A 27,036-nucleotide genomic window follows, 5' to 3' on the forward strand; every position below is an offset into this window, starting at 1 on the left:
TTCAGGTCAACGAGGTTGGAGAAATGACACAAAATTAAAACAGCGAATGACAATATCTTATGCTGACAAAAATGTAAAAGGCACCTTGAACAAAAAGGCTAACATTCCTGAAAATATCTTACATTAAATGATTTAAAATATTCAAGAAAGCTAAGAAACTGTGAGCCGGCTGCCTCAACCCTAACTTTACCCTAGTGGATTCCAAAGTTTCAAAGTTTATTTCATATAACTCTTAGTTTGTACATATACAAAAACATGAGACAATACATTTATATAACTTAGACATAATACATGATACATGGAGGGCAACGATAAAACTTTATCCAAAAGATGAATGCGATTTATATGGTAACTATAGATGTACGCTATGACATTATTGATCCTGCGGTCTTTTTTGGTCATAATTAATAGTCGTATCTGTAGAAGGGTTAAATATAGATCGTGTTTAGTGACATAATATTACCTTAAATGAAGCGTGTAATCGGTTCGGCGTGTAGGCCTACCGGTTCTAGGCGTGTGGCTTTAATTGACCAATTTAACATAACAGAATGCCACGTGCAAGTATTTTTGAAATAATTAGTGATTTACTATATTTTTTTGCTGAGATTGTGATAAGGAACTATGAAAATGAGTTAAATTTCTGCTCACGGAATGATTATTCTTGGGATATGGATGTAAACTGATTTTTTTGGTGTTTATTTTGTGAGTTTTTCAAGAGCTTATAGCATTTTGTCAAGAAAGTGAATAAATTTTGTTTACGGAATTTTAATTTCTTGGGATATGGATGTGAATTATTTATTTTGCGTAATATTTAACCATTTATTTTATGTTTGTTTTGCAGAAGTGTTAACCTGGAACTTATCTACAGCAATTAGTCCACTACTGCAGTACAGCACTTTGTCAGCAAAGCGTGAGTATTTCATTATAATAAAAAGCAGTGTCAATTCTATTTAATATACTGTACATATTGATATTATAATGAATGAAATGTCAAAGAAATGGTGATTCTACAGTATCGAGTCAAACCTGTTAACAGTCTGAGGCTGTTTTATATTTGATATTTGATTATCTTTTTAAATTATTAATTTATTTTTAATTTTGATATACAGTATAGAATGGGGGGGGGGAGGGTAAAGTATGGACGGGGGTAGTACTTGGGGGATGGGAGGGGGGTAGTACTTGGGGATGGTAGTAGCTTCTGACTCTGCACGCCAGATACCAGTGTGTCGGATAGTTTCCTGTAGATTGTAAACTTTAGAGTTACAGATATGTATTATTTAATTGGATATATATTCATAAATTACTTGAATAGAGGAAATATGAGATTATTTTTACATACATGTTATTTACCGGTTTCAGATTCCATATAATAATATGCTATTATAGTTCAAATAGCATACTGTATGGAAGTGCTTCTGTTATTTAAAGACTAGCAGCAAGAATGGTACGACGCTGCAAACAGAAGGGTGTTCCACCCCTTAACTTTCTTGATTTACAATGATTTTAATATGTATAAAGTTAAATTGCAGTATATATCAGTGAAACGTTGCACAATCTAAAACCTACACCTCAGTAAAACTGGAGCTGGACTGTATGTGTAGGGGAAGACCATACCAGAAACGAATTGTTCTTGGAAAAAAGGAGTTAAAATGGTATTGCGAATGAGATTGTGGGATCAAGTAGTTCAGGTTCCTTGTAGGTGTGAGGTGGTTATGGTCAATTGCATGTACTTTATTTTTAAAAATATTGTAAGGGAATTTTTTTTTATGCGGCGTTGTTCAAGGGATTGCCAGTTGAAATCTTTAAGCATTCGGGTGACACTGCTTGTTTGACCATATTGTTACATACGGATCGAGCTGCAGATCGTTGTACTCGTTCAATTTTGTATGTGAGTGATTTTGCCAAGGTGCCATATAGAGGAACAGTATTCAAGCTGTGGGCGGACATAAATGTTGTAAGCTGGGTTTTTTTTTTACTTTTATGAGGTTTGTTTTGATGTTTCTTTTGATGAATCTTTGTGAGTTATTACTCTATTAAAGCTATATATTATGTATTGGTGGTTAAAAAAGATTATAAATATTAAAATACATGTACTTACCAAAATATATTATTTTTAAGCTTGTTATTTATATAGAATACAAAACTTGCGATCTGTTTCATGTTCACGAACATGATTGTTAAATACCGAGTATGCCTGATAAATTATTTTAATAAAACATTATTATATTCTTTGTGGTTTATATATATATATATATACACACACATTCAAGTACATTGATATTGTACTTTTTACACTGGATCCGTTTCAGGCCGCAACAAACATGACTGACATGACCTGGGAGATTCGTGTTCGTGGACTGAAATAAAAACACCGAACATGAGTAAGTATGACATCTTTTACAAATTGAAATGAAGGAGTTCTCATTTCAAATAATGTTATTGAATAGGGAATTATAATGCGGAGTTGAGTTTTCTATCAAACGAAAATAGCACCGACTTGATTTTTACATTAAAGATTATAATTTACAGTTTTTTTTTTGTTGTTTTTTTTTTTTCATCTTTTATATAAAATATTTTGTTTAATTCAATTACCCATTTTACTGTTAGTGCTAATTGGATTATAACATCCTTCTTAATCAGGCACATGTCGTGCGTGTTGGGAGTAAAATTTTTAACCGGTAATCATCTAATTGATAGCGCTAATTGGATTACAACACCTCTTTTAATCGTAGTTGATCACTGGCGGTTAACTTTGATTAAAAGTAATGCCAAGCGGCTCATTTGATGTATCGAATTAAATCTATTAAGAACAAACGAAATATATAAATGCAAAATGTAATAACTGAAAGCTCTCGTAATATTTTCTACAGCATGAATAGACATCACAAAAAGTAAATATGGAGGGAGATGATTCAAAACCAGGTCAATTTGGTTGTTGAAAAAAATCCATGTCACGTCGTCTCCGGATTCTAGGGGATTTCGCCTCCCAGACCCCACCCCCACCCCACCCCCAAGACGGTCAACAGCCCCTTCGGACTCTGATCACACTCGTGGCCTTTGTACAGCCTTGACAGCTATGCATTGACCAGTAGTTTTCCCAGGCTTCTAGGAAATGGAGATCATTTTGTAGGGATTGGGAATCAAGGGAGGATTTAACCGTCAGATAGACAATAGTGTCATCTGCAAAACGTGACTTATTTTTGATGGACTCTGGGAGCAGGGGTGTTGAAATTCCAATATTTTTCACCTGTCCGACAAATGAGACACAAAAATCCACTTTCCCGCAGTCAAAATTCACTAGTCCGGATTTTCAACATTAAAACCTGCAAATAAGTCATTATTTCGGGCAACTGTTTTTATCATCTACAGGTAGAAACAAAAGCAAACATAATACAGTGTATTACTGTAACTGTGACAAAAAAAAGCTATCAACACTCTTGACTGTATACAAGGCTGAAGTCGCATCCGCGAGGCTGGGGAACCTTCAACAGATTCAGTAAAACAAAAATGCCATGCCGAAACATTGCCCGTGCGAAGCCAGCTGAAACTCTTGAAATGATCTGACTCGTTTTGAATCGTACTCGTGATGATCTCTCTTTGCTTTCGATTTTTGTTAATATACCTGACTATCGGCGACTAGCCTTACTCATTTGGCTTATCGGGATGACTTGTTTTATGATCTGATATTTTATAGTTGTCATCCTCTAAGCCTTACCCGTATCTGCATTTTACTGTTAGGAAAACGAAGACAGGAAAAAATCCAAACAAGTCATAATATACTGGTCAGACTTACTTGCTTTAATAAATTAAACATTAATATTTATGTAGAAACTTCAAATGTGTTGAATTTAATTCATAATTTTAAATAAGAGACTTAAATATTCGAAATTATGATGTGACAGGTGCGAGGAGATATCTACCCTGACATCAGTTTCAATAAACAGCAGACTGCCGACAACACTAAACTGCAGAAACAAAACACAAAATATACATTCATAAAATGTCAGCGAGGCAAGTTTATGCTTTAACGTCAACATAAATTCATTATCAGAGATGTAATTATTACAAATACTTTGTACATGTACCACCAGAAAACGTTCCCAATGGATTTCATTGGGGATTTCCTAACAGAAATATGCAGAATAAGTTTGGACGTGACGGAGACAGAAACAGCGACAGTCAAGTTATCACAATCAGATAACATATATTTAATCAAACAATATTGCCATCAGATAGTTCCCTTTATAAAGTAGATATTCTCCAGAATGATGTGGACAACAAATGCAACACATATTTTCATAAAAATGAAGTATACGTTACAATACGTTACCAATGTGTTACAGTAAGTCTTCCAAACATCCTTATCTTTATTTTTCATTCTTTTTCTTCCTCTCATTTAATTTACTTTTTTACTCTCCTTCTCCTCCTTTTTATCATATCTTTCCAATAATATAGACATTTATAATAAAAAAAAATGAATACTGAAGAGATTAATTAAGAATGTACTTCTTTTTCAGTATTGGAAAGAAATAAACTGTTACCGATTTATTTGTTGTAGATGTACTGTATTTATTGGAAAATAAAAATATATTACAAAAAAAGTCTTCCGTCAAATATTATGTACATTTTCAAGCTATATGTAATGCTGGTGAAAACAATTATTTTGTACTAAACAATAAAATAGAACGATAATTTACCGGTATATCATAAATGATCACCTTTTATATAACAGAAATCTACGTCACCATATTGTATTGTTAAATACAAAAGCGAAGACTAAATTATTCTAAAAATTACGCCTAACAGGAAGGCGGAATTTTTCTTAAATTCTCGTTAAGCTTTTCAGAAAAAGGTGCATTCTCACTAGGTGGAATTTTCAGATAAAATAAGGGGGAAATTTGAACTTACTTATATAGATACAGTTTTTCAAAAAAAAAAATTCATATGTATCATTGATTTATTACCCCCACTCTCTTTATTAAATTTTTCTAAAAAAAACTCATGAACACCTATATTTTTCTGTAAGTAGCGTGTTTTTAATAGAAAGTATGTACCCCAATTTTGGCGAGTGTACGTCGTTTGTATTGTTTACGTTAACGTCATTTCCGTGATTCCATATAACGTTACTTATGTATTTGTTAAATTAGCCAGAAGCCAAATATTTATTTTATGCTAACTAATGAAATACTGTATTCTATCAGTTAAATATTTTCATATTTCATCACTCATACTGTGAAAATATGAAATCTATATTTTCACACTGTGCTCCACCCCCTCATTACATTAAGTATGAATTTTAAATTATATGCTTAAAACAGGATGAAAATTGTAGTCGCACTTTGTTCTTTATAGTTTATTTCTCGATTCAAATTATTTTACTTAAAGAGAATTTCATAGCGTTATGCAGCAAAAAATAAAATAAAATGGAACTTTATGTTGTATGCGTCTTTATAACGTCACAGCACGTCTGACGTCATGTCTGTTTACGCGCGTCTGTTTCCCGCGCTGAGATTAAAAACAGTTGCAAAATGCAAATCTCAACGTAATTGAGCATAAAATAAAAAGAAAATTTGTTTGTTTTTGTGAATATGGAATATATTTCACGCGCTCCTGAAAATATTTGAAATTTTCTCACTTCTCAGTGAGATATATTCCATATTCACTCAAAACAAACAAATATCCTCTATGTAATCTAAGACTTGGGCATGTGGAATATGGAATATATTTCACGCGCTCCTGAAAATATTTGAAATTTTCTCACTTCTCAGTGAGATATATTCACTCAAAACAAACAAATATCCTCTATGTAATCTAAGACTTGGGCATGTGACTTGATAAAGGCCCTGGGCCGAGAGTGATAATAAAAGCTATGCAAAATAAAGCAGTTGTAAATTTTGCAGTTCTTTGAAAATGTATCTATTTGTAACATTTTCGCCGTGGGGCACCTTTGAGAAATATGTACGACAGACTCCCTGAGGAGGTTTTCATATTTTGGCTAGTGCGAATGTGAAAAAATACTGCGTCTGAACGCATTCCTGATAATCTTTTTAAATTTAATTTACACGGTCCTGTAGTTTGAAAAAAGAACAGTTACAAGTTTATCAATTTTGTTACTCAATGTCTGTATATGAAATGGTCAGACGTACGCAAATAACAACAAACTTTGTAAAATATAAAATATCTTAAATAGAAAGTTCTGCATTGGACAAAAAATTGACCAGCGGGAAGTTAGCAGTAGAGCAGTAACAGCAGTAGTACTGCTGTTAATGCTGGAGCTTTATAGCAGTAATAGCAGTATTACTGCTACGTACTACTGCTGGAAGTTATAGCAGTAACAGCAGTATTACTGTTGTAAACTTATAGCAGTATTACTGTTGGCAGTAATAGCAGTATTACTGCTGCTACTGTTGTAAACTTATAGCAGTAACAACAGTGTTACTGCTGCTACTGTTGGAAATTATAACAGTAACAACAGCTAGTAGTTAATAGTTGTACGACACTCAATATGAAATAGAGGATATTTGTTTGTTTTGAGTGAATATGGAATATATTTCACCGAAAAGTGAGAAAATTTCAAATATTTTCATGAGCGCGTAGCACGAGTGGAAATGTGAACATTTTCTCACTTTGTAGCGCGAGTGAAAATGTGAACATTTTCTCACTCTGAGGTGAGATATTCTATATTCACGGAAAACAAACAAATTTTCTTTTTATTTCATGTTTAATTACGTTGAAATATGCATTTTGCAACAGATTTTAATCTCAGCGCGGGAAACAGACGCGCGTAAACGAACATGACGTCAGACGTGTTGTGATGTTAGAAAGACGCACACGACATAAAGTTCCATTTTATTTTATTTTTTGCTGCAGAACGATTCTCATTAGGTAAAATAATTTGAATCGAGAAATATACTATGAAGAACAAAGTGCGACTACAATTTTCATCCTGTTTTAAGCAAATAATGCACTTGAAACGATGCACTTGAGTCACGATTTAGTCATATAAGTTAATTGTTGGATCATTTATGAGATACGAAATGAAATTATTATTAGCAATTTATGCATTATGTGCCGACGAAGAACAAATGTGTTGAAAATCGTAATTTTAAGCATTTTCAGGTGTCTGAAAATGGGCTGGAATCCTTGTTACTGCTGTAATTCACAGCGTCCAGGAGGACTTGAGGAGGAAATATTTACATTCGCCCTATTCTTTTTGAAAATTATGACGTTCATTTCGTATGAACAGCTAAAGGAAAGGCGCGGAAGTTAGTACGTCATCGCTGCAAGCTCTTAGTGATAACCGACCGCTGTTTTGACGACGTCCGCGTATAGTCAGGGAGAACGTTCCTTAGATGACGTCGCAGTTGTTCTGTCTGGTGAACAGAATGGCCGGGAAGCTGATTTTAATGTTAAATGCCACAAAAAAATGTGCAATTTATAATAGTATCTTGTTTACAAATGGAAAGGAAATATAATGTAAACCATGTGGATATATTGCTGATATGCAGATGGATTTTCAGGAGATGCCAACGGCGTACGTCCAAAGAAGGCCTCATATCGAAATTGGAACATATTTTGGGGCTCAGTTAGGCTACTGCTGTTTTATATGTTTTTACAAAAGCGACGGTTGCTAAGCTATTCCACGGATGTTTTGATTTTAACGCGCATGCGCCCTTTACGTGTGGCAAAAGAACTCTCAACGATAAGAAAACCTACATAAAATTATCATTTTATTACGAATTGTTTTGCCACTATAAAGATGATTTCAGTGAAGTAATTTATTATGCAGTATGCTTTGTATGTTTTTAATCATATCTTACCTGAAAAGTCTACTTTATTCTTATTTTCGTCAGAAAAGAACATGGCTTAGCATTTCCAGCCTATTTCAACACATCATACACATATAAAACTTATTCCTTACCACCTGCCGCAATTGGAAACTATCTTTTTTTTTATTTTTCTTAATCTAAAGTCGAGATCAAAATTGCTGAAAACAATAGATCTACATATATTTTCCTTTGCCTTACGGTGGATATTTACTATAATTCTAGCATAAAACTGCTGTTATTGTCACTTTTCGGGGGTGTTTTAACAGGAGAGAAAACGTGTGTTAACAGAGAGATTCTCGCGCTCACGTGCTGTTATAACACCTTTTTATATATGAACGTTCCGTGGCAAAGCGTAAACGCATTACGGCCCCAAAACGGATAATTCAAAATGAAATGACGTCAACGTGACAAAACAACGTAGACTTTACCGCGCATTTCATAGAAATTCAATGACGTTGAGGGACAACATATATTAATTCACCTGGTTTTACGCGTTTTCTGCTAGAATAGCGTTAGCGCATGTTGTTTTCGTGTTATAACATCTTCAGAATCCCTCGGGAATCGTTGGTACCCTCGGGATTCTGCAGATGTTATAACACGAAAAAACATGCGTTATCCCTACAAATTAACTCATTATTGATCGAACAGATTGAAATACAATAAAACTCTAACGTAATTTATATTGTGCAGTCATGTCTTTTGACCCTACGTAGAGTGCGCATGCGCGAAAATTGTTTCCCGTTGCTAAGGAAATAGCTCTGTGTAAAAAGGTCTATTCAGCGCCGGGACCGGAACGATGCCCTTAAGACAATATTTGGTCATCTACTGTATGGTCATCGTTGAGGCCTTAATGAGATATGAAATGAATTTAGTTTTAGCAATTTATGTATTATGTGCAACGAAGAACAGTGAAATGTGTTGAAAATCTTAATTTTAAGCATTTTTCAGGTGTCCGAAAATGGGATCGAATCCTTGTTACTGCTGTAATTCACAGCGTCCAAGAGGACTTGAGGATGAATCAAACCATGTGGATATATTGCTGGTATGTATGTCCAAATAATAGTACACATTTTACTTTATAGAGGGCGAGGCGAAGTTTTATCGACCACTTGATTAATTCTCGAAAGGTCGCTGAAGGTGATAGTAGGATCATTTTGAATTTTTAAAATAATAATGTTAATTTTATGGTCAACATCGCGCAATTTTGAATCGCAATTCTCATGTAGGGTCATCCACTGACCCTCTATAGAAATATAGTGGGCAATCACGTGACACTACTCAACCAATGAAAGGGCTAGAATCTGGTGGGAGGTAAAACAAAAGTACATATTACATTGCCGACGGATTTTAAGAATGCCGACGGCATACGTCCAAAAGAGACCTTATCAGGAAATTGGAACATGTTTTGGTGCTCAGTTACTGCTGTATTCTGCGCCGAAACGATGCCGTTAAGGATGTACTAGTCTCAGAACAAAAAAGTTTAATAAATCAAATTCTTTTTAAAATTGTGATTTTTACAAAGTACATCCAATGCCGGGTCAGAGAATGTAATAAACACACATTGTTGCTATGGAAACCGATAGAATAAAAGCGAGCGCGGAAGCGTTATATATATAATGCTTCCGCACTCGCTTTTATTCTATCGGTTTCCATAGCAACAATGTGTGTAAATGGTGTAGATTTTTGCATGAAGTTCAAAGGGACACCTACTACTTGTAAATATAAGCGAATAATAAATTCTTGTGTTTGATTTCACGTCTACATCTGATGGTTCAGAAAATATAAAAAAAAATCTTCATTGGGGCTCAATCTATTTATAAATATATGCAATCTTAATGTACCCCGTCATAATTGTGTATTGTACTGAAAATTTTGCATATGTCATGCACACAAACAAAGTTGCACTGGTAATAAAATCAAACTTTTTTTATATATTTACCGGAAGTGTACCGAGGTATAAGTTAAAAAATATGTAACAAAAAGGTATGCTTCCATGCTACTTCCCGAGATGACCATGCCTGAAATTACCTCCCTTTAACACGGAAAATACAATATACTGACCATTTTTATGTTATTACTGTGTATTTATGTTGTAGGGTGAGAAATATTAGTGATATTAGTGAAAACAAATAATTATTTCAAGGAAAAAATAAATACAAGGCTAAACTCGTGAACAAGGAATACTTTTTATTGAATTACCTCCCTTTTTTCTAAAGATTTCTACATACAAACATTTCATGTATTGATAATAATTAAAAATTAATGTATTTTATCATTTTCCTTTATGATATTATAGATGAACAAATATACAGCTGCTCTAAATTGATGTAATTAGAGCTATCACTGTAGTTGATGAATGTACCCCCTCCCCCAACCCCCGCACGCACTGATACAGCACATTGCAATTTGATGCACACAAGATTGCATAATTATGTGGACTGTATGTATATAGTACATGTATAGTAACAAAAAACAAAGTCCCATAACTCTGCAGAATATTCATCTAAAAGAACCTAACATGAACCATGCACAAGTAAGGTTGGTACTGATCACTTGTGTGAAGTTTCATTAAATTGTGTGCAAGGGTTCGGAAGATTAGGCGCGCACAAGATTGCATATGTTTGTATGTAGTATATTAACAAAATACAAAGTCTCATAACTGTGCAGAATTTTTTCTGAACGAACCTTACAGCACCATGCACAACTTTGGTTACTTCTGATCATTTGTGTTAAGTTTCATTCAATTGTGTGCATGGGTTCAGTAGATTAGGCGCGCACAAGACTGCATATGCAGACTGTGGGTATATAGTATATTAACAAAAGGTCCCGTAACTCTGCTTTTTTTTTTCTGAATGAGCCTAATATGCACCTTGCACAACTACTGTTGTTACTGATCACTTGTGTGAAGTTTAATTAAATTGTGTCAAGGGGATGAGGAGAGTTGGTGCGCGCAAGACTGTATCTACAGACGGACAGACACCTCCGACTTACTACTTCGTTGTCGGGGGTACAAATATATGCCTGAAGAGTACCACAGAACAACATGTATAGTAACGTAAATATCTATGGCACAGGGAATTGAATCGTATACCACCACTAACGTCTAGAATCAAGGTAGATGCAGATTCGATTCCCTGTGATCTTTTAGGCATAATTCACTTTAAAATAGTCAAATCAAAAGTTTTTACACATATCTACACATCATGAAAGATCACCACCCTCATGAAATTATTTTTCTAATATTTCTGAAACATGTCTGTCCATAGACTGAACCCTGTCTAAACAATTTTAGCAGTCTGAATCTTTTTGAACAGGGAGTTTATGTTCTGAACATTTCTGAATTTTTCTTAACTTGTACTGAATTGTATCTGAAAGATTCAGAAAGCAATTCAGATAGTTTCAGATGATTTTTCAAAAACTTTTACCGAAGGATTCAGAAATGAATTTAAATTGTTTCAGAAGATATTTTTCTGAACTTTTACAAAAATCTTCCTGAAAGATTAAGAAGTAAATTCAAGATATTTCAGATGACCATTTTTTCTAAACTTCTACTGAAATGTATATCAGAAATGCAAATGCTTTACAAAATATTTCTTGTGTTACGAATTTATGAATTCACAATTTCAACAATATTTTTATACACAACAGAATATGCATAAAAATGTTTCACAAATTCATTGTATTTTTGAACAAGTGAAAAAAAATCTAATACAGATTTAGTATTTGCGCGTGTTCATGCTCGCATGTTTCAACGGTCGATTTAAATTTTGCTTATATTTTTATTTGAATAGTTTATCTGTTTTTTATAAAAGAATCTATGAATATGGTCACATTTACTAAGATGAGCAATATTATCTGGTGCATTTCCATTCATGTCAACATTACATAATGTATCAGGTCGTTTCATTCTATTTTCAGTGAATTATTATTGTTTTTATGTGTGAATGAAACAGCCGCAAATATAATATTTTTCATGTTGGTTTCAATAACGCTACAAATATATATATTATGTATTATGATTGTATTACAATTTACAGTGGAATGCTTGATTGTTTGTTTTTATATTCATCCCTATAACTTCTAGAAAAATATATAATCTTGCGTAGCATCCTTGTACAAATTTATTACATTTCATAGATATAATGTCCTCTTGAAAAAACTAATTTCAGTTTTAAATGTATTTCATTTGAGCCATTTTGGCAGAAGCAATATAGAAATTATTATGTCACTCTGTCCGATTGTTTGTTTGTGTCCGGACTTTGTAACCCTATTCTGATTTTTTTTAATACTTGGCTCAAGTACTTATCACAACTTTATGGAGTACAGTGTGCAGACCTCGTAGTCAAGGTCAAGGTGTAATAATTATCTCTTTAATGTCAAGTTCATGTGAGGTCAGAAGAATATATAAATATTGCAAGTTTTCGCCCTGGCCAAAATTATGTAATCACACAAGTACTTATCACAACATTGCAGAGTGCACTTGCACAGGATCCGTCAATGTCAAAGTAAGAAGGGGTCGTAACTTTGTTACCCTTAATCTGAATTTATATAAACTTGTTATCAGTTAAAATCATAACATTTACGTGTCGATATTAATCTCGATTTTAAACGTAGTACAATTAGAGATTTTCAACTTACTTTGACGCGGACTGCGGACAGTGGACTGTGTACTTACAGTAGGGGTTTTCTCAAAATATTTAAAGGTTCGCAAAAAAAAAAAGAAAAACCCTACTTAGGGTATATGATTCATTCAGCTATATGTGTAGTAACTTTTGCCTTCATTGTACAAATTAGTGTATTGTGATATAATTATCTGCTATTATGCAATACCTACGTTTGAAAATATATGGATAGTGAACAGGCTACATTTAAAATGCGTAATCGCAATATGCAGATGTCATCTAAATACTCTGTTGCATTTTACTTGCGTTAAGCAGGATCTTCAATTATCCGTATGCTTTAAGGGGACGCAAACTTTGAAATTAGAAAAAAGTGGGTGGGGTATGATAAAATTTACCTGCAAAAAAGTACAAGGTTTTGGTACATGAAATGGATACTGTTTCAACTGTTATAAGTACACAAAGGATTGCTCACTAAAATAAAAATGAGAAAACTGAAACAAGAAAGTTATTGTTGAATTACATGAGACTTATTGTGTACATTCAAAGTCAACAATTAAGACTTTTTGGTGCGAAAATAATAGTGATTCACCTTGTCCAAACATTTATCATGTCCTACTGATTCTAATTTAAAGAAAGAATGTGAAATATGGTCACTGTCTTGCTTTTCATTTCGCATATGTAAGCTAAAACACATTATTTAGTTTGTTTACAAAGTAGTGCATAAGAAAAGATACGGTGGTCAAGGAATGCCACATTCCAAAACTAAAAGAGTATATTCCCCTTAATACATTAAACATTTATCGTTACAGAAGTCTAGTGGCTTACAATAAGGGCCTAGAAATGTTGCCATTATTAATTTTTAACTTGGTATTCATGAACTACAATGCACTTAAATATCAAAACACATTCAACAAACGTTTGAAAATGTATTGTCTTAAAAATCCCTAAAATAAGGTATGAAATTTGGTTGAGAGGTCCAATCAATGTGTATATGTGCAAAAGTAACATTCTAATCTTGTTCACAAAAGTTACTAATACAGTCATTCAATCAGTTCCGGCATTCAATTAGTTCCGACACACTTTCTGAAATTAAGCTTGGCACAGTGTGAGTATGTTCAAAAACTCTATTTTTGCTATTGGGTTATATAAAGTAACCATTTCCTCGCCAAACGAACGCATGTTTACAAAACTTGTATGAAATCTGGGTCAACAAGCACTTGCAGTTCAAAACGAGGTTATGGATGCTGCGTTTTCTTCGATGGAGGTTCTGAGGAGCTTGAAAGTTGGAGAGCGATTTCTTTTATTCTAATAACATAAATACCAACGGGTTGGTATCATTTTGTGTATTTATATTCATTCTATTGATAACATTCGTCAATATGATTTGGCAGTTTCATTTAAGCGGGTAAAACAGCATCATTTAAAGGCCGCTCGCTAATCAATTCCGGTACATGTGCTATATATGTTGGGGGGCGTATAGACGTTATCTTTACTTGTCACACACGCTGTATTTAGTGCTATTTTGTAGCATGCTCTGCTGTTCAATGGATATCTTTGGTCATTAAACTCAGTCCACATGCAAAATATATATTATAATATTCTTATGGAAGTTATGTTGTGCTGTATTATTTTGTCTTTTAACATTTACTGTTAAAGAACATGCTGTCTGATGAATAGATTAGAACAGAATAGAATATATTTTTAATCATCAGTCATATAGACTCTATATGATTATTCCAATCAAATTTTTAAAGTATGTTAACTTAGCAACCACTTAAGGACCAGGTCATGTCATTTACCAGAAAAGTTGTGTGTATATATATTTTCAGCGTCTATGTTATTAGTGTAGCCTGGTTTAAATGACATCAGTTATCATGTGACACACAGTATAAATGCTCAGTAGACTAACATTATGTGTAAGATAAAATTCAAGTTGAAAAGAAAATACAATGCTGCATTGCATATCCCTAGTTGGCATTTTTTTGATATTTGAAATATTCCATTTAACTCTTGGTATGATATTATTTATATTTGCAGCTACAATAGCCAGCCAAATGCACTTTCGGTAGATCACGGAAAAGCTCAGAGAAATCAGCACTTTGTAGAGTCCTGCAGTTAAGACTGCAAAGTCTTTTAAGCTGTTTTTTTAAATACAATTAATGTTTTATAATAATATAAATAAGTCTATACTAATTTGTTCCAATTAGATTGCAGCTTATATTAATGACTTTCAACACCTTACTCTTGATATTGCGTTACCACTACTGTATATTATGAATGAAATGAAGCCATTTTCTCCTTGAATGCAGAGCACTTTTAGGTAAGGAAATACTGGTATCATCTGTGACTATAGATTTGAACCAATAACTCCTGCAATCTGAGTGGACAAAGATATCGTGGCTATTACTAGAGGCTTATGGCTTTTTTAATGTAATATAAAAATGAATAAACATGACATGTTATCTAGTATGTACAGATTACATGTTTAGAAAAGCGCTTCTTTCAATAATGCATATGAACTGTTAAAGTTATAGCCAAAAAGGGAGGTGATAGAAATTAAAGGTTCAGTTAAACTTTTTACTGTTGTCATCAGAATTCAAACCTTTGACAAATATAAGAGAAATATCTATGGGAAATAGGATTTAACAAGACAGTAACATGCACATTACCCTTTTTAAAATGCCCTAATATATTTTTCTACTAAATATATGTGATGATATTTAATGAACAAGTTATATAACTTTGTTGGTTTATTGTATTGTTTTTCTGTTTGTTACAAGTCAAAAAGCAGTTGATATGTTAAATATATAAAAATTATAAAATCATTAGTTTTATCATGTTTTTAATTATTTCACCCAGAACATTTACTACATGAAATTATGTTATGACTTGAGCGGCTCGTGGATAACACCGCTGGACTGTCACAAATGACAGTTAAAAATAACTTTGAGATGACCCCCAGATAACACAAAGGTCTATAAATAGATACGAGATCGGAACTGATTGACAGGTAACGGAACCAGTTGAATTGGATGTGTTGTTTACATACGGAGTTAGCATACTTTTGAATGCTCAATTTTGTTCAAGTTGGGCTTAAATTGTAGCTGAAATAATCGTCTTTCATCCCATTTAAGAAAAAGAAGTGTTTCCGTAGCAGGTGTAGAATTTGAAGCAAAAATGCATTACGTGTGTCGGAACTGATTGAATGACTGTACACAGCAGGCATGTCAATGATCAAAACTGGACGAATATACAGTTATCCTCACTTTAATGTCATTTATAATTTGTCCTTGAATTCTCCACCATACTTTTCATAACTCTGTTTGCACGAGTTGCACGAGAATGCTGTCATTCACGTAAAAAAATGGGGTCAAATAAGTTGTAAATGCAATATCATCTAAACGTAATTAATGGATCATGCAGTTCAAGATAAACTTTATCTCATAACGTAACGAACATGTATAATGTTGTAACAACAATTTTACTTACACTGATTTAAGTAGCAGTCGGTTTAGATTCATTTTGTGTTTTGTTATTGTTGTCAAAACGTATAACGGAAGTGCCTCACAACTGAGAAGCGGAAACCAGTTTGGTGCGCAAAGTAGTCCAATGTAAGTAATATTTTTTGACAAATGTCCACAGAAATTAATAATTTTCTAATATTAAAGATGAATATCTGAATAGGATTCATTATTTGATAAGAAATTATAATCATCGACATGTTTTTTTAAAAATCGTACACGTGCTGACACCTTAGTTGTCTCCCGTTGTTTATTAGAGTTACCTTTCGTCCGGCGTAGTAATACATTTGCAGTGAATCGCCGAGAAGTCGTGGGAAAATTAAAAACCATGTAAATAAACTAAAATTAACCACTTTTTCAAGATGAATTTCAAGTGATCGCCATTATGCATTTAACCCGCCTGACCTGTGTAGCATCTTAGATATCTGTTCTAAGGTATTCATTGTGTAGAATGTCATGTTATGCCCTTGCAATGCTAATCCTACTCTGATTTTTTTTGTTTACATTTTTATCAATGAGAAATATGGCGTCCATCCCGAGCTGAAATGACGTGGCGTTAAATTTTTACATGTTTAAGCAAACCTGGTGTGTTAGAAAGAAAATCTCATCCCTTCAACATTATTTGGAACACTGTTATTGTAAAAAACCTGTTTTTTCCTTATATAAAAGCTTAATATTTTGTGTTGAATGTACTTTCACAAAGACCTCTGTTTTCCTATTACATTCATAGTACCACATCCTTATCCACAAAATACTGAATATTACAGGTGTCCATCAGTATTATATCAGTTTAGGAATATGTTTTTTATTTTCCCACCATCGATTTCTTGAATATGCACCCCTTCCGCATTTCTGTATGAACTGTGAATGTAGCAATATGCGTCCCCTTAACATTTTGTTTCTATATTTTGAGACATTTCTGGCGTTACTTAACCTTCGCGCGAATCGAACGACATGGCATGTGAAGTTTCGAACCCACTGTACAACAATACATTAGCTTAATATGTCCTTGCATTAAAAATATAACTTGCAACATGGATTTGAAGATAACGGCGATTCCTGGTTTTAATATGTGTCCGTCCATACAATTCCTAGACTAGTTTTTCCTAGCAACAAAAAAAAAATGCGGTACAAAATATTATTGTGAAAAAAAAAAAAATAAAACATTCTGAATGAAATGAAAGCCCGTTTGATTTTTGTTGCACAGTATCAATACCGTGTTTTCGTAGACTTCTATACAAAAAAGATCAATGTTTTTCATTAATTTTGATAATTGTATCTAATGTTCGATAAAATAGAAGTTTTACTGAAATATCTTGAATGATTTACTTTAACACTTTGTCTAAACATACAAGAAGTTCTCATACATGTATCTTTCAACCCCGTCGAAACGTGACCCAATACATTACCATTCTTAAGCTAAAACATGCTGAATTAGTCCTGTATCAGCATGTTTTGAAATAAACAAAGGAAATAGCCTCTTCTTATTTTCATAATCTGATATTGCATGTAACAAAGGTTGTTTTAAATTTACTATTTATCTTAAAGTGACTACTTAGTATGGATTATCAGTTTCAACAGGCATTTAATCTTAAAGTGCTATTAAAACTGGCTGTCAAAATGTCGATCTAAAACCTAGTGGAGACCGAAAATTGTTTTGTAAACATTAGGCATGGGAAGTGTCCAAGGTCAAATTTAGATCATATTAAAAATATGTTTTACGGCCAGTGGATGCATAGATTTGTCAACGAAATTATATTTTTGACACCATTTGAGCAATTCTGTGTGGTCATTTGATACAACCAGCTCAGTTGTCGAGACTAGCCTTTTTCATTATTGACAAAGCCTTTTTAGTCGGGTACCTTTTCGATCACATGCATGCATATGGTATGTGTAGATACTCGGCTGTGGAAAACTTGGACAAAGATTTAAACTCATGAAAACTCACGGTATATGGTTTAAACATTTTATGTAGCCATCTTTTATATCCTGATAACGTGGCCGGAAAAACTGAATTTATTCAGTAGCGTATAATAGTCCCAAGCGTTATAGGCCCAAGCATTCATGAGTTATTGTCCGGAAACCGTTTTACTGTTCCTGGTAGCTGTGACCTTGACGTTTGACCTACTGATCTCAAAATCAATAGGGGTCATCTGCTTGTGATGATCAACTTCCCTATTAACTTGAACGATCCTAGGCCCAAGCAATCTTGATTTATCATCTGGAAACCGTTTAACTGTTCAGGGTCACCTTGATCTTTGACATATTGACCTCAAAATTGATAGGGGTCATCTCTTGGTTATGACCAACCTCCCTATCAACTTTCAAGATCCTAGGGCCAAGCGAGTCATCATCCGAAAACCGTTTAACTATTCAGGGTCACTGTGACCTTGACCTTTGACATACAGATCTCAAAATCAATAGGGGTCATTTGCTGGTAATGACCAACCTTTCTACTAATTTTCAGGATCCTAGGCTAAATCGTTCTTGAGTTATCACCCGGAAACGGATTGGTCTACATTCCGCCCGACCGATCGACCGACAGACCGACCGACATCTGCAAAACAATATACCCCTCTCCTTCTTCGAAGGGGTGGTGGGGGGATAAAAAGAATAAGTTTGCGATGTCTTGTTTATAAATAAGGTAGCCGAAAGATTTGAGTAGATACATTAATAAAAAAGATATAAAAGATGAAAAGATATTTTTTTCTAAATACGCCCACGCTGTTAAGAATGCTTGTAAGACGAAATACATGTATATCGGTAATTCATATATACAATACAAAGGATATTAATATATCTTATAACTGTCTTTTCTCGGATAGTACGTATGCTAAATATGGCGCTGTTCAGATTTGCATAAAAATAAACGTATATACAGTTTGAGAAAACCCCTATATTAAGTTCGCAGTCCGTGGTCCGCAGTACGCGTCGAAGTAAGCTAAAAATCTCTAATATAGACTAACTACTAGTCTGGTTATAAGTTTACTTTGTTAAATCTTCATTTTCAATCAATGAATTATTATTCCGTTGTTGAATGACTAGCTGTATCTACAATCGGCAGTATGAGAAGTTAACTATGTAATAACTATGAAAGGAAGTTTAATATACGTACGCATACGAAGAACACATGACTGGCAAACGTCAGGACTGTGACATTTATGTATATGCAAATATATTTGTGATTTGCGGATACTTAGAACTCAGCTATTTATCTTTGAAATCAATGTCACCTGCGGTCTAGAAGGATCGAAGATACTGCACTTTCATGATTAGTTCACATCTTTATTTCTCATTTTCTGATTTTGTTTCAATATGGTAGTATTATTCATAATAACCATAAATTTGTAAAATCGTTAAAATTGCTTATAATTTAACTAAAAAAGACTAACCATCAAACATGTACGGTGTTCCGTTTGGACAACAGTGACTTTTTATTGAATCCTAAACCTCGATGTACGATGGTACGATGGTGATAATGCGATGGTGCGAAGGCACGATGATGAAACAACGATGGTACGATGGTGAAAACGTGATGGCTCGATGATGAAATCGCAATGATGCAATGGTACGATGGTGAAATGTCTAGGTAATATCACGTTTTCATCATCGTACCATCGCGTTTTTACCATTGTATCATCGTACCATTGCGTTTTCATCATCGTATCATCGCGTTTTCATCATCGTACCACCGCATTTTCACCATCGTACATTCGCATTTTCACCATCGTACCATCGCCTTCCGGTGGTCATGCGCAGTGGTACAGTATATGGGTCAGTAAAATACAGGCTTGATACAATCTCATTTTCACATTGCACTATGTACCTTCTACATACTAACAAGAATAAGCTGAATTTAAATAATACCATGTGACTATTACACCTAGCTTTTTATTTACTTTCATGCATACATAAAATACAAAGGACGTGGCCTTGGAGATTTTACAGCTTTAATTTACTGAGTACTGAACATTTTGTAAAACATTTTGCAAAACAGCAGAATCTAAACGGTAAATTTCTTCTCACAAAATACATTGAGATACATTCATCTATTGTTCATCATCGTGCCATCGCGCCATCGCGTTTTCGTCATCGTACCATCGTGCATCGCGGTTTAGTATTAAATAAAAAGTCACGATTGTCCAAACGGAACACCGTAAACATGCAAGCTATAATACTTGTAAATGAATCAAACGATTCTTATTTGTAAAAGCATTTGAATTTTGTATACCATTCATTTCAATTTACAATGAAAACAATACTGGGTTGGCAAAGGCATTTTAAAACGGGTATATATATCAAAAGAGTGCTATATATAGTATATAATAATACGAACTATATCAGATATGCTCTTTTATCATTTGTTAATTTTTCACTTTTTTTTCAGCTTTTCCGTAAATTTACTAACATAGTATAAATCAATAAACCTGATCATTTATTTCCTCTTTGAAGTCGAACTATTTCTAATAAGCAAGGCTGATGGTCTCTGCATAATTCCTCGTGAGCACATTGGAGTTATCAATATAATACAGAAAACTCAACACAGCATTATGTTTGTTTGTATTTCTCACAAAGTGTTTATCAACGAAAGAATGTTTTGTATCGCTCAAGTCAGTAGCAATTGACAAACTACAGATTTTTGCTACAATTTATTTGTTTAGACGCTTTACAAATTATTCCTGATTACCCTACCTATATCATAGCTGTTTTGTGTCAGACACCTTGAAAATTATAAAGACATCGCCATAAAGATTTTAAACAAATTTCATTAAACAAATATGTTATTCCGGTTTAAAATTTTATCGCAAAAAATTAATTTTATACTAAATCCTATTTGAAGCATATTACTCTGTAAATCACACAACATATATCCAACTTATTATTTCCTTCTACTTTTGAATATTTCAACAAGATTTCGCTTATAAATTACTGTCGTCTTTGCTCCATCCATCCTATCAAAAAAGATATTATTCTGGCCTGTCTCAAAGGGTCGGTATTATGATAAGACTTTTCTCTCTAAAAAAAACTTTGAATCCAATGGAAGCTTTATACCTTGCTTTTTTGTGCGAGCAATTGCAAATGCATTTGCAAGCTAAGAACTAACTGTTGTAACATATAAACGCAAAGAGCATCTTTCATATCCGTTTCAAAATTCAATTATACGTATAGCGATTTGTCTCATAATTTTTTGCGAACCAGAATGTCATTGTATTATTAAAATTTATTTTCTGCATAGCAGATCGCAAGCTGTAGATTACTAACTTAAACCTTACATAACGAATTGCATACCTACATAACCAGTATTTCCTTATGTAACAAAAGGTTACTAGAACTAAACGCTTTAAGTACTAAACCTAATCTCAAAATATCCATAGGTGTAACCTATGTTTGATAATCTTCTAACCGCTGCTTCTCTTATACGTGGAGGGGGGATCTTAAACTAATTCATTTTAATATATAGTCCACTATTGTACCAGTCTAAAACTTCCTTTTAACTTGAAAGCGTTTGTTTTATAATTAACAAAAGTCAGCATGCAAGTTCAAATAATTTATACTCTCTTACCTCTCAATGAGCCCAATGAGCCTGTTGATAATTTTCACTTAATTCCAGGTATGTTGTCAGACTTGAAACGAAATGAAAAGACATAGCTGCGGTCGACATAATCAATAAACTTAAACTCAATTATTTATTGAAAAGACTTGCTTTCAAAACTAAAAGTTAAACCAAAATTTTTTGAAATATGTAGACAATCAATACCTTACCTCATTTTAATGCCTTTTGAAATTAAAGAGTGTTTTTGACAAACACTGTGTACTTGAAATATGAGAGTTTTCCGACAACATAACATAATTGGTCTTTGTGTTGGTTACTCAATTTAGTTAATGCCAATATCATCAGTTCGTTCTGCTTAAAGACATACTTAACTCTTCCAAACCATATGCTCAGTTTGAGCTGTTCATATAATTGGACGGACCGGCGTCCGTTGTCCGTATTACGTTTTCTACAGTTTACTTAAACATCTTCTTCTGTGAAGCTACTGGTCAGAATTACACCCCATCCTGGCATGTACCGCTCGTAAATTTGTTAAATGGTTCTGTATGACTACTTTTAAGGTCCGTCCGATAGAGCTAAAAGTAGAAAGTTTACTTAACGAACTACTTCAGGAATCTCAAAACTAGGTAGCGTCCTTGGATAATTTTGAGTTTGTATAAGTAGTATTGATCGTCTCATCTTAGGAGCCTTCCCAAATTTAAGGATAACATGGTGTAATAGCCATATTTCATATCTTGTAACTGGATGGTAAAATTTAAATGAAATTTGGTCACTTTAAAAACATTCAAAATTAAAAACGTTTCACCGAGAGATTTTTCAAATTTTATCATTTTTTGGGGAGTTAATCGGTATTGAAGTTAACATTGATGCCTATGGGAAATATATAATTTCTTTGATTATAAGAAACTTGAGTTCGAGAAAATTCTGCGGTAGAAAGCTGCATTATATGATTGTGATACAAATATCAAAAAGAAATCTAAAAACTCTCCGTAGGGAAAAGGAAAAAAATATTTTTTTTCTAGTTTTCAGGGGAGATAACTCATGAAAAACCAAAATTATCATGGGAGGTAATATAAAGGAAATTTGTGAGAACTTCTGTCACTGTATAAGTTGTCAATATGCACCTTATTTCTATCGTTTGATATTTTCAAAGCTTACATTATCGAGTTGTATGTACGGTTTTGGCGAAATTGAGGCCTATTACGGGTAGTCAGTAGTATATTTTATTATGGTTTTGGCGTTTTTACCTCATTTTGACCCTAACCTTTGACCTAAACTGACCAATGCTGACTCAGTACCCTTGGTACTGTGAAAACCTTCGGTTTGACCAATTCAAAAACCCACAGGTTTTAACAAATTACTGTGAAAACCTCTGGTTTGATAAAGTACTGAAAAAATTATATTTAACTTTCATAATATCTTCAAAAAACTTTACACCCGTACTGAAAAACAATTAACAAAATAGTTTTATCCCCCGGTTTAAAGCTGATACTGACTTTACAGTGTAAACAGATATTGGGTTTCCATAGAGTATTTCGCTAAATTGCATCAGCCGGTTACGGCTAACTGATAAGAAGTGTATATAGGTTATAAAGTCAGTATATGAACGGTTTATCCGCAGGTTTTAACATACATTGTTACAAATTACTGAAAGTTAACAATGTAAAACAAAATAAAATATCAAATGTTGTAGCCCATTCTTGATTAAGTCGTTTAAATTACATAAATTTATTCCGTTGTAAACACCACAAGTTAACTGTTTAGTAGACGATTTACCAATATCGTTTTGCTAAACAGGTGGTTATTGGTTTCTCACTGGAGAGAATTAATGCTCTTGATTTTAGTTACTATATAAGTTTAGCTGTGTAAAGTTTTGTCCCTTTGACCAAGTGAAAACGATAAATCAGAACATCTTTAGTAAAGTGTGAAATAGGAAGTGATAGTGTTTTTATTAGTCCCCTACTGGTTAAAAACCAGTTTCGGGGACTATAGGAATGCGCTTTTCCGTCATTCTGTCATTCCGTCATTCCGTCCGTCCGTCCGTCCGCAATTTCTTGTCCGGTCCATAACTCTGTCATCCATGAAGGGATTTTAATATTACTTGGCACAAATGTTCCCCATGATAAGGCGACATGTCATGCGCAAGACCCAGACCCCTACCTCAAAGGTCAAGGTCACAATTGGAGGTCATAGGTCAACAGGGCTTTTCTCCTGTCCGGTCCATAACTCTCCCATCCATGAAGGGATTTTAATATTACTTGGCAAAAATGTACCTAATAATAAGATGATGTGTCATGCCAAACTTCCAGACCCTAGCTCAAAGGTCAAGGTCACACTTAGCAGTCAAATGTTAACATGGCATAAGCAGGGTCTGCTCAGTGTCCGATCCATAACTTTGTCATTCATTAAGATATTTTAATATCACTTTGCACAAATGTTCCCCATGAGGAGACGATGTGTCGTGCGCAAGACCCAAACCCCTAGCTCAAAGGTCAAGGGCACAATTGGAGGTCAAAGGTCAACATGGTTTTTTTCCTGTCCGGTCCATAACTCTGTCATCCATGAAGGGATTTTAATATAACTTGGCACAAATGTTACCCATGATGAGATGATGAGTCATGCGCAACACCCAGAATCCTTAAAGGTCAAGGTCACACTTTGACATCGAAGGTCTATAGGATTTTTTTCCTGTCCGGTCTATAACTTTGTCATGCAAGGCAGGATTTAAATACCAGTTGGCACAAATATTTCCCTGGATGAGACAACATGTCATGCACAAAACCCGGGCCCTAAGTCTAAGGTCAAGGTCACACTTAGAGGCCAAATGTCAGATACAAAAATGACTTTGTCGGGAGCATTTCTTCTTCATGCATGGAGGGATTTTGATGACACTTGGCACAAATGTCCACCAGTATAAGACGGATTGTCTTGCGCAAGAACCAGGTCTCTAGATTTATGGTCAAGGTCATACTTAGAGGTCAAGGATTAAATTTAAGAATGACTTTGTCCAGAGCATTTCTTCTCCATGCATGGAGAGATTTTGATGTAACTTGGCACAAATGTTCATTGCCATGAGGCACCCTTGTTTTAAGAATTACCTCCCTTTGTTGTTACTATAAATAGATTATATTGTTACTTTTTTATTAATCGAGACCACTTTTATGTGGTACAACATGCATGTTACATTGAATTTTTAGACGTATTTTGACCTATCTCTACCTGGTAAAAAGTTTTGATTGGACTTGTAATATATTATTTTTAATAGATTTTTTTTTTTAATTTCCCTTTGTTGTTACTATAGCAAACTTATATGATAACTTTTTCATAATTGGCCAAGATAAATACATATGAAAGCACCTATAGGTTTTTATGTATTAATCCAAGTGTTTTGTTATAACATATTGTATATATAGTACAATATTGTTTATACATCATTGACATATATCAATTCGTTATGTTATACTGCAGTAGAAACAATAAGGTGCCTTCCAGTAGGGGACTTTGTATTGTATGGCAATACTTCATTCACTTGTTTCGTTAGTTGTTCTTAAAATAATTTATAATTGTTTGGGAGTAGTATAGAATATAAAGTTTTTGACACATTTTGACAGTAGTATAGAATATAACGTTTTTAACCTTTTTTATTAAAATAATTTATAATTGTTTGTTCATTTTGTTTTATATTATTAATTTTCAATTTTTTATACAATAAATCATAAATTTTTATACCATCTTGTAACATTTTAATAAAAAATAAACAATAGTAACCACATAATACACTTGTTTTGTCTTGATATTGTATGTTATTGTATTTTACATCCGGGATGTAATTTATTACTTCTTTTGGTGTATACCTTTTCCACTAAGAAGGGGTGTAATCAAAGGCATTCCGAGACTAGCAGCTAACATACCTAAGAAGCCACCGTCTTGTTTCTGTTTTTGAGTTAGCTTTATTACAAAAGACCCCATTAATTGTTTTCTTTGATTAGGTGTAAGATATGGTGATAACATATTTCTCTTATCATTAGCTACCGAAATCATACCATTTCCAAGTAACTTACTGATACCAGTACTGGCAAGAGCGGATATGGCCCCGACGCCTAACGGTCCTAATATTTTTGGAGCTATTTTTGCAGCTATTGGAAGTACTGTTCGACCTAACAGACCAGCCAAAGCTCCTAAGAATCCTCCATTTTGACCTTGACAGGACATTTGGTTTTTTTTGAAATTGTAATTTCTAATCCCTTCTTATTCCTAATTTTCAATTTGATTAATCTGTGTTTTTGTAAAAAGTAAAAGAAAGTTTCCACGCAATTGTTCATATTCTAATCTAAAAGTATATGGGATCTTATCATTGTAAGCTTTCGCTAAGTTTTTCTTTTGTCCATCTGTTAAATTTACTTTATATGCAATATAATTTGATGTCATTATATATTTTATTTATATTTTATTTAAACAATAACAAGTTCATTTCTGATAGTATTTATTTCAACTGTTTCTTCATACAATACAATTGCGTAAACACGGATATTAGCTGCTGGTGGAATATTTAATTTAACTGTTAATGTAATATGCTTAGGATCTTCAGCAATTCCTTCCTTTTTAAATTCTAAGTTAAAATGAACAAATCCAAACGAACTTTGAAAATTTAATCTATTTAAAAGACTTCCAGTAGTTTTATTAATTTGTTTATAAGAATAATTAATAACATCATCGTAAATTCTTGATATACTTGTATATTCCGTTTCGGGATAAAAGAAAACACCATTACCAACTTCAAGACGGCAAGATTCCAACCTACAATTATCATTTGCTGCATTAATTTTAAATGTATCTAAAAATGTGGATTATGTTCTTGTGAATTACTTTTATCAGGTCGTTGTAAATAAACAAACACATGTTCGGGTTTTGTTACACCGGCTGTTATTCTAAAAGTTATATTATTCTGTTGTGTATATGTTGATTGTGTTATCATTTCTCTGAGGTATTTCCACCTTGCATCTGTATATCTTTCAGAAATTAAATTAAGTCCAACATCATTAAAAATCAAACGTGGAACCCACAAAATTAATTTAGTTACAATTACCCTACCTGCATCAGCAGCATTAATGTAAATTAATTCATCATCATTTGTTAATTGGAGTGTTATTTGTATTTGACTTGGGGATAACATGTTTTATTACAAACCCTGAAAAAATAAACAATTTTCAACGGAATTTTAGCATTTACATTATTACCACCCTGGATTAATGCCTTTCTAGCAGCAAAACCAGAATTATATGTAGCTTGGTCTTTTCTACTTTCAGCACTAGCGTTAATGTCTAAATAAATAAATTCGTTTGTTCCAGTTGATTCTGCATAATCCTTAGATAGTTCAACTAATGTTTTTACATTTATTACCTTATATAAATTTTTACAATCATAGACAACTTTTCCATTTTGTTTAACTATTAGCTGATCAATTATTGAAGCTGCATTATTAATTAAAGCAATTTGATCTCCCTCAGCAT

The 27,036-nt window shown here is 33.4% G+C and overlaps 1 protein-coding gene across 1 annotated transcript in view; it reads right to left on the reverse strand.

The window, feature by feature from the left end:
• The window catches only part of LOC128549690 (uncharacterized), a 60,281-nt gene extending 38,613 nt beyond the window's left edge, over positions 1 to 21,668 (reverse strand). Inside the window, exon 1 of the mRNA XM_053526988.1 lies at positions 21,536 to 21,668. The gene's annotated coding sequence lies outside the window, so the exon portion shown is untranslated. The remainder of the gene's footprint in view (positions 1 to 21,535) is intronic.
• Between the last annotated feature and the right edge of the window lie 5,368 nt (positions 21,669 to 27,036).

This window comes from Mercenaria mercenaria, chromosome 16 (genome assembly GCF_021730395.1).
Source record: "Mercenaria mercenaria strain notata chromosome 16, MADL_Memer_1, whole genome shotgun sequence".
In the NCBI taxonomy this organism is placed as follows: domain Eukaryota; kingdom Metazoa; phylum Mollusca; class Bivalvia; order Venerida; family Veneridae; genus Mercenaria; species Mercenaria mercenaria.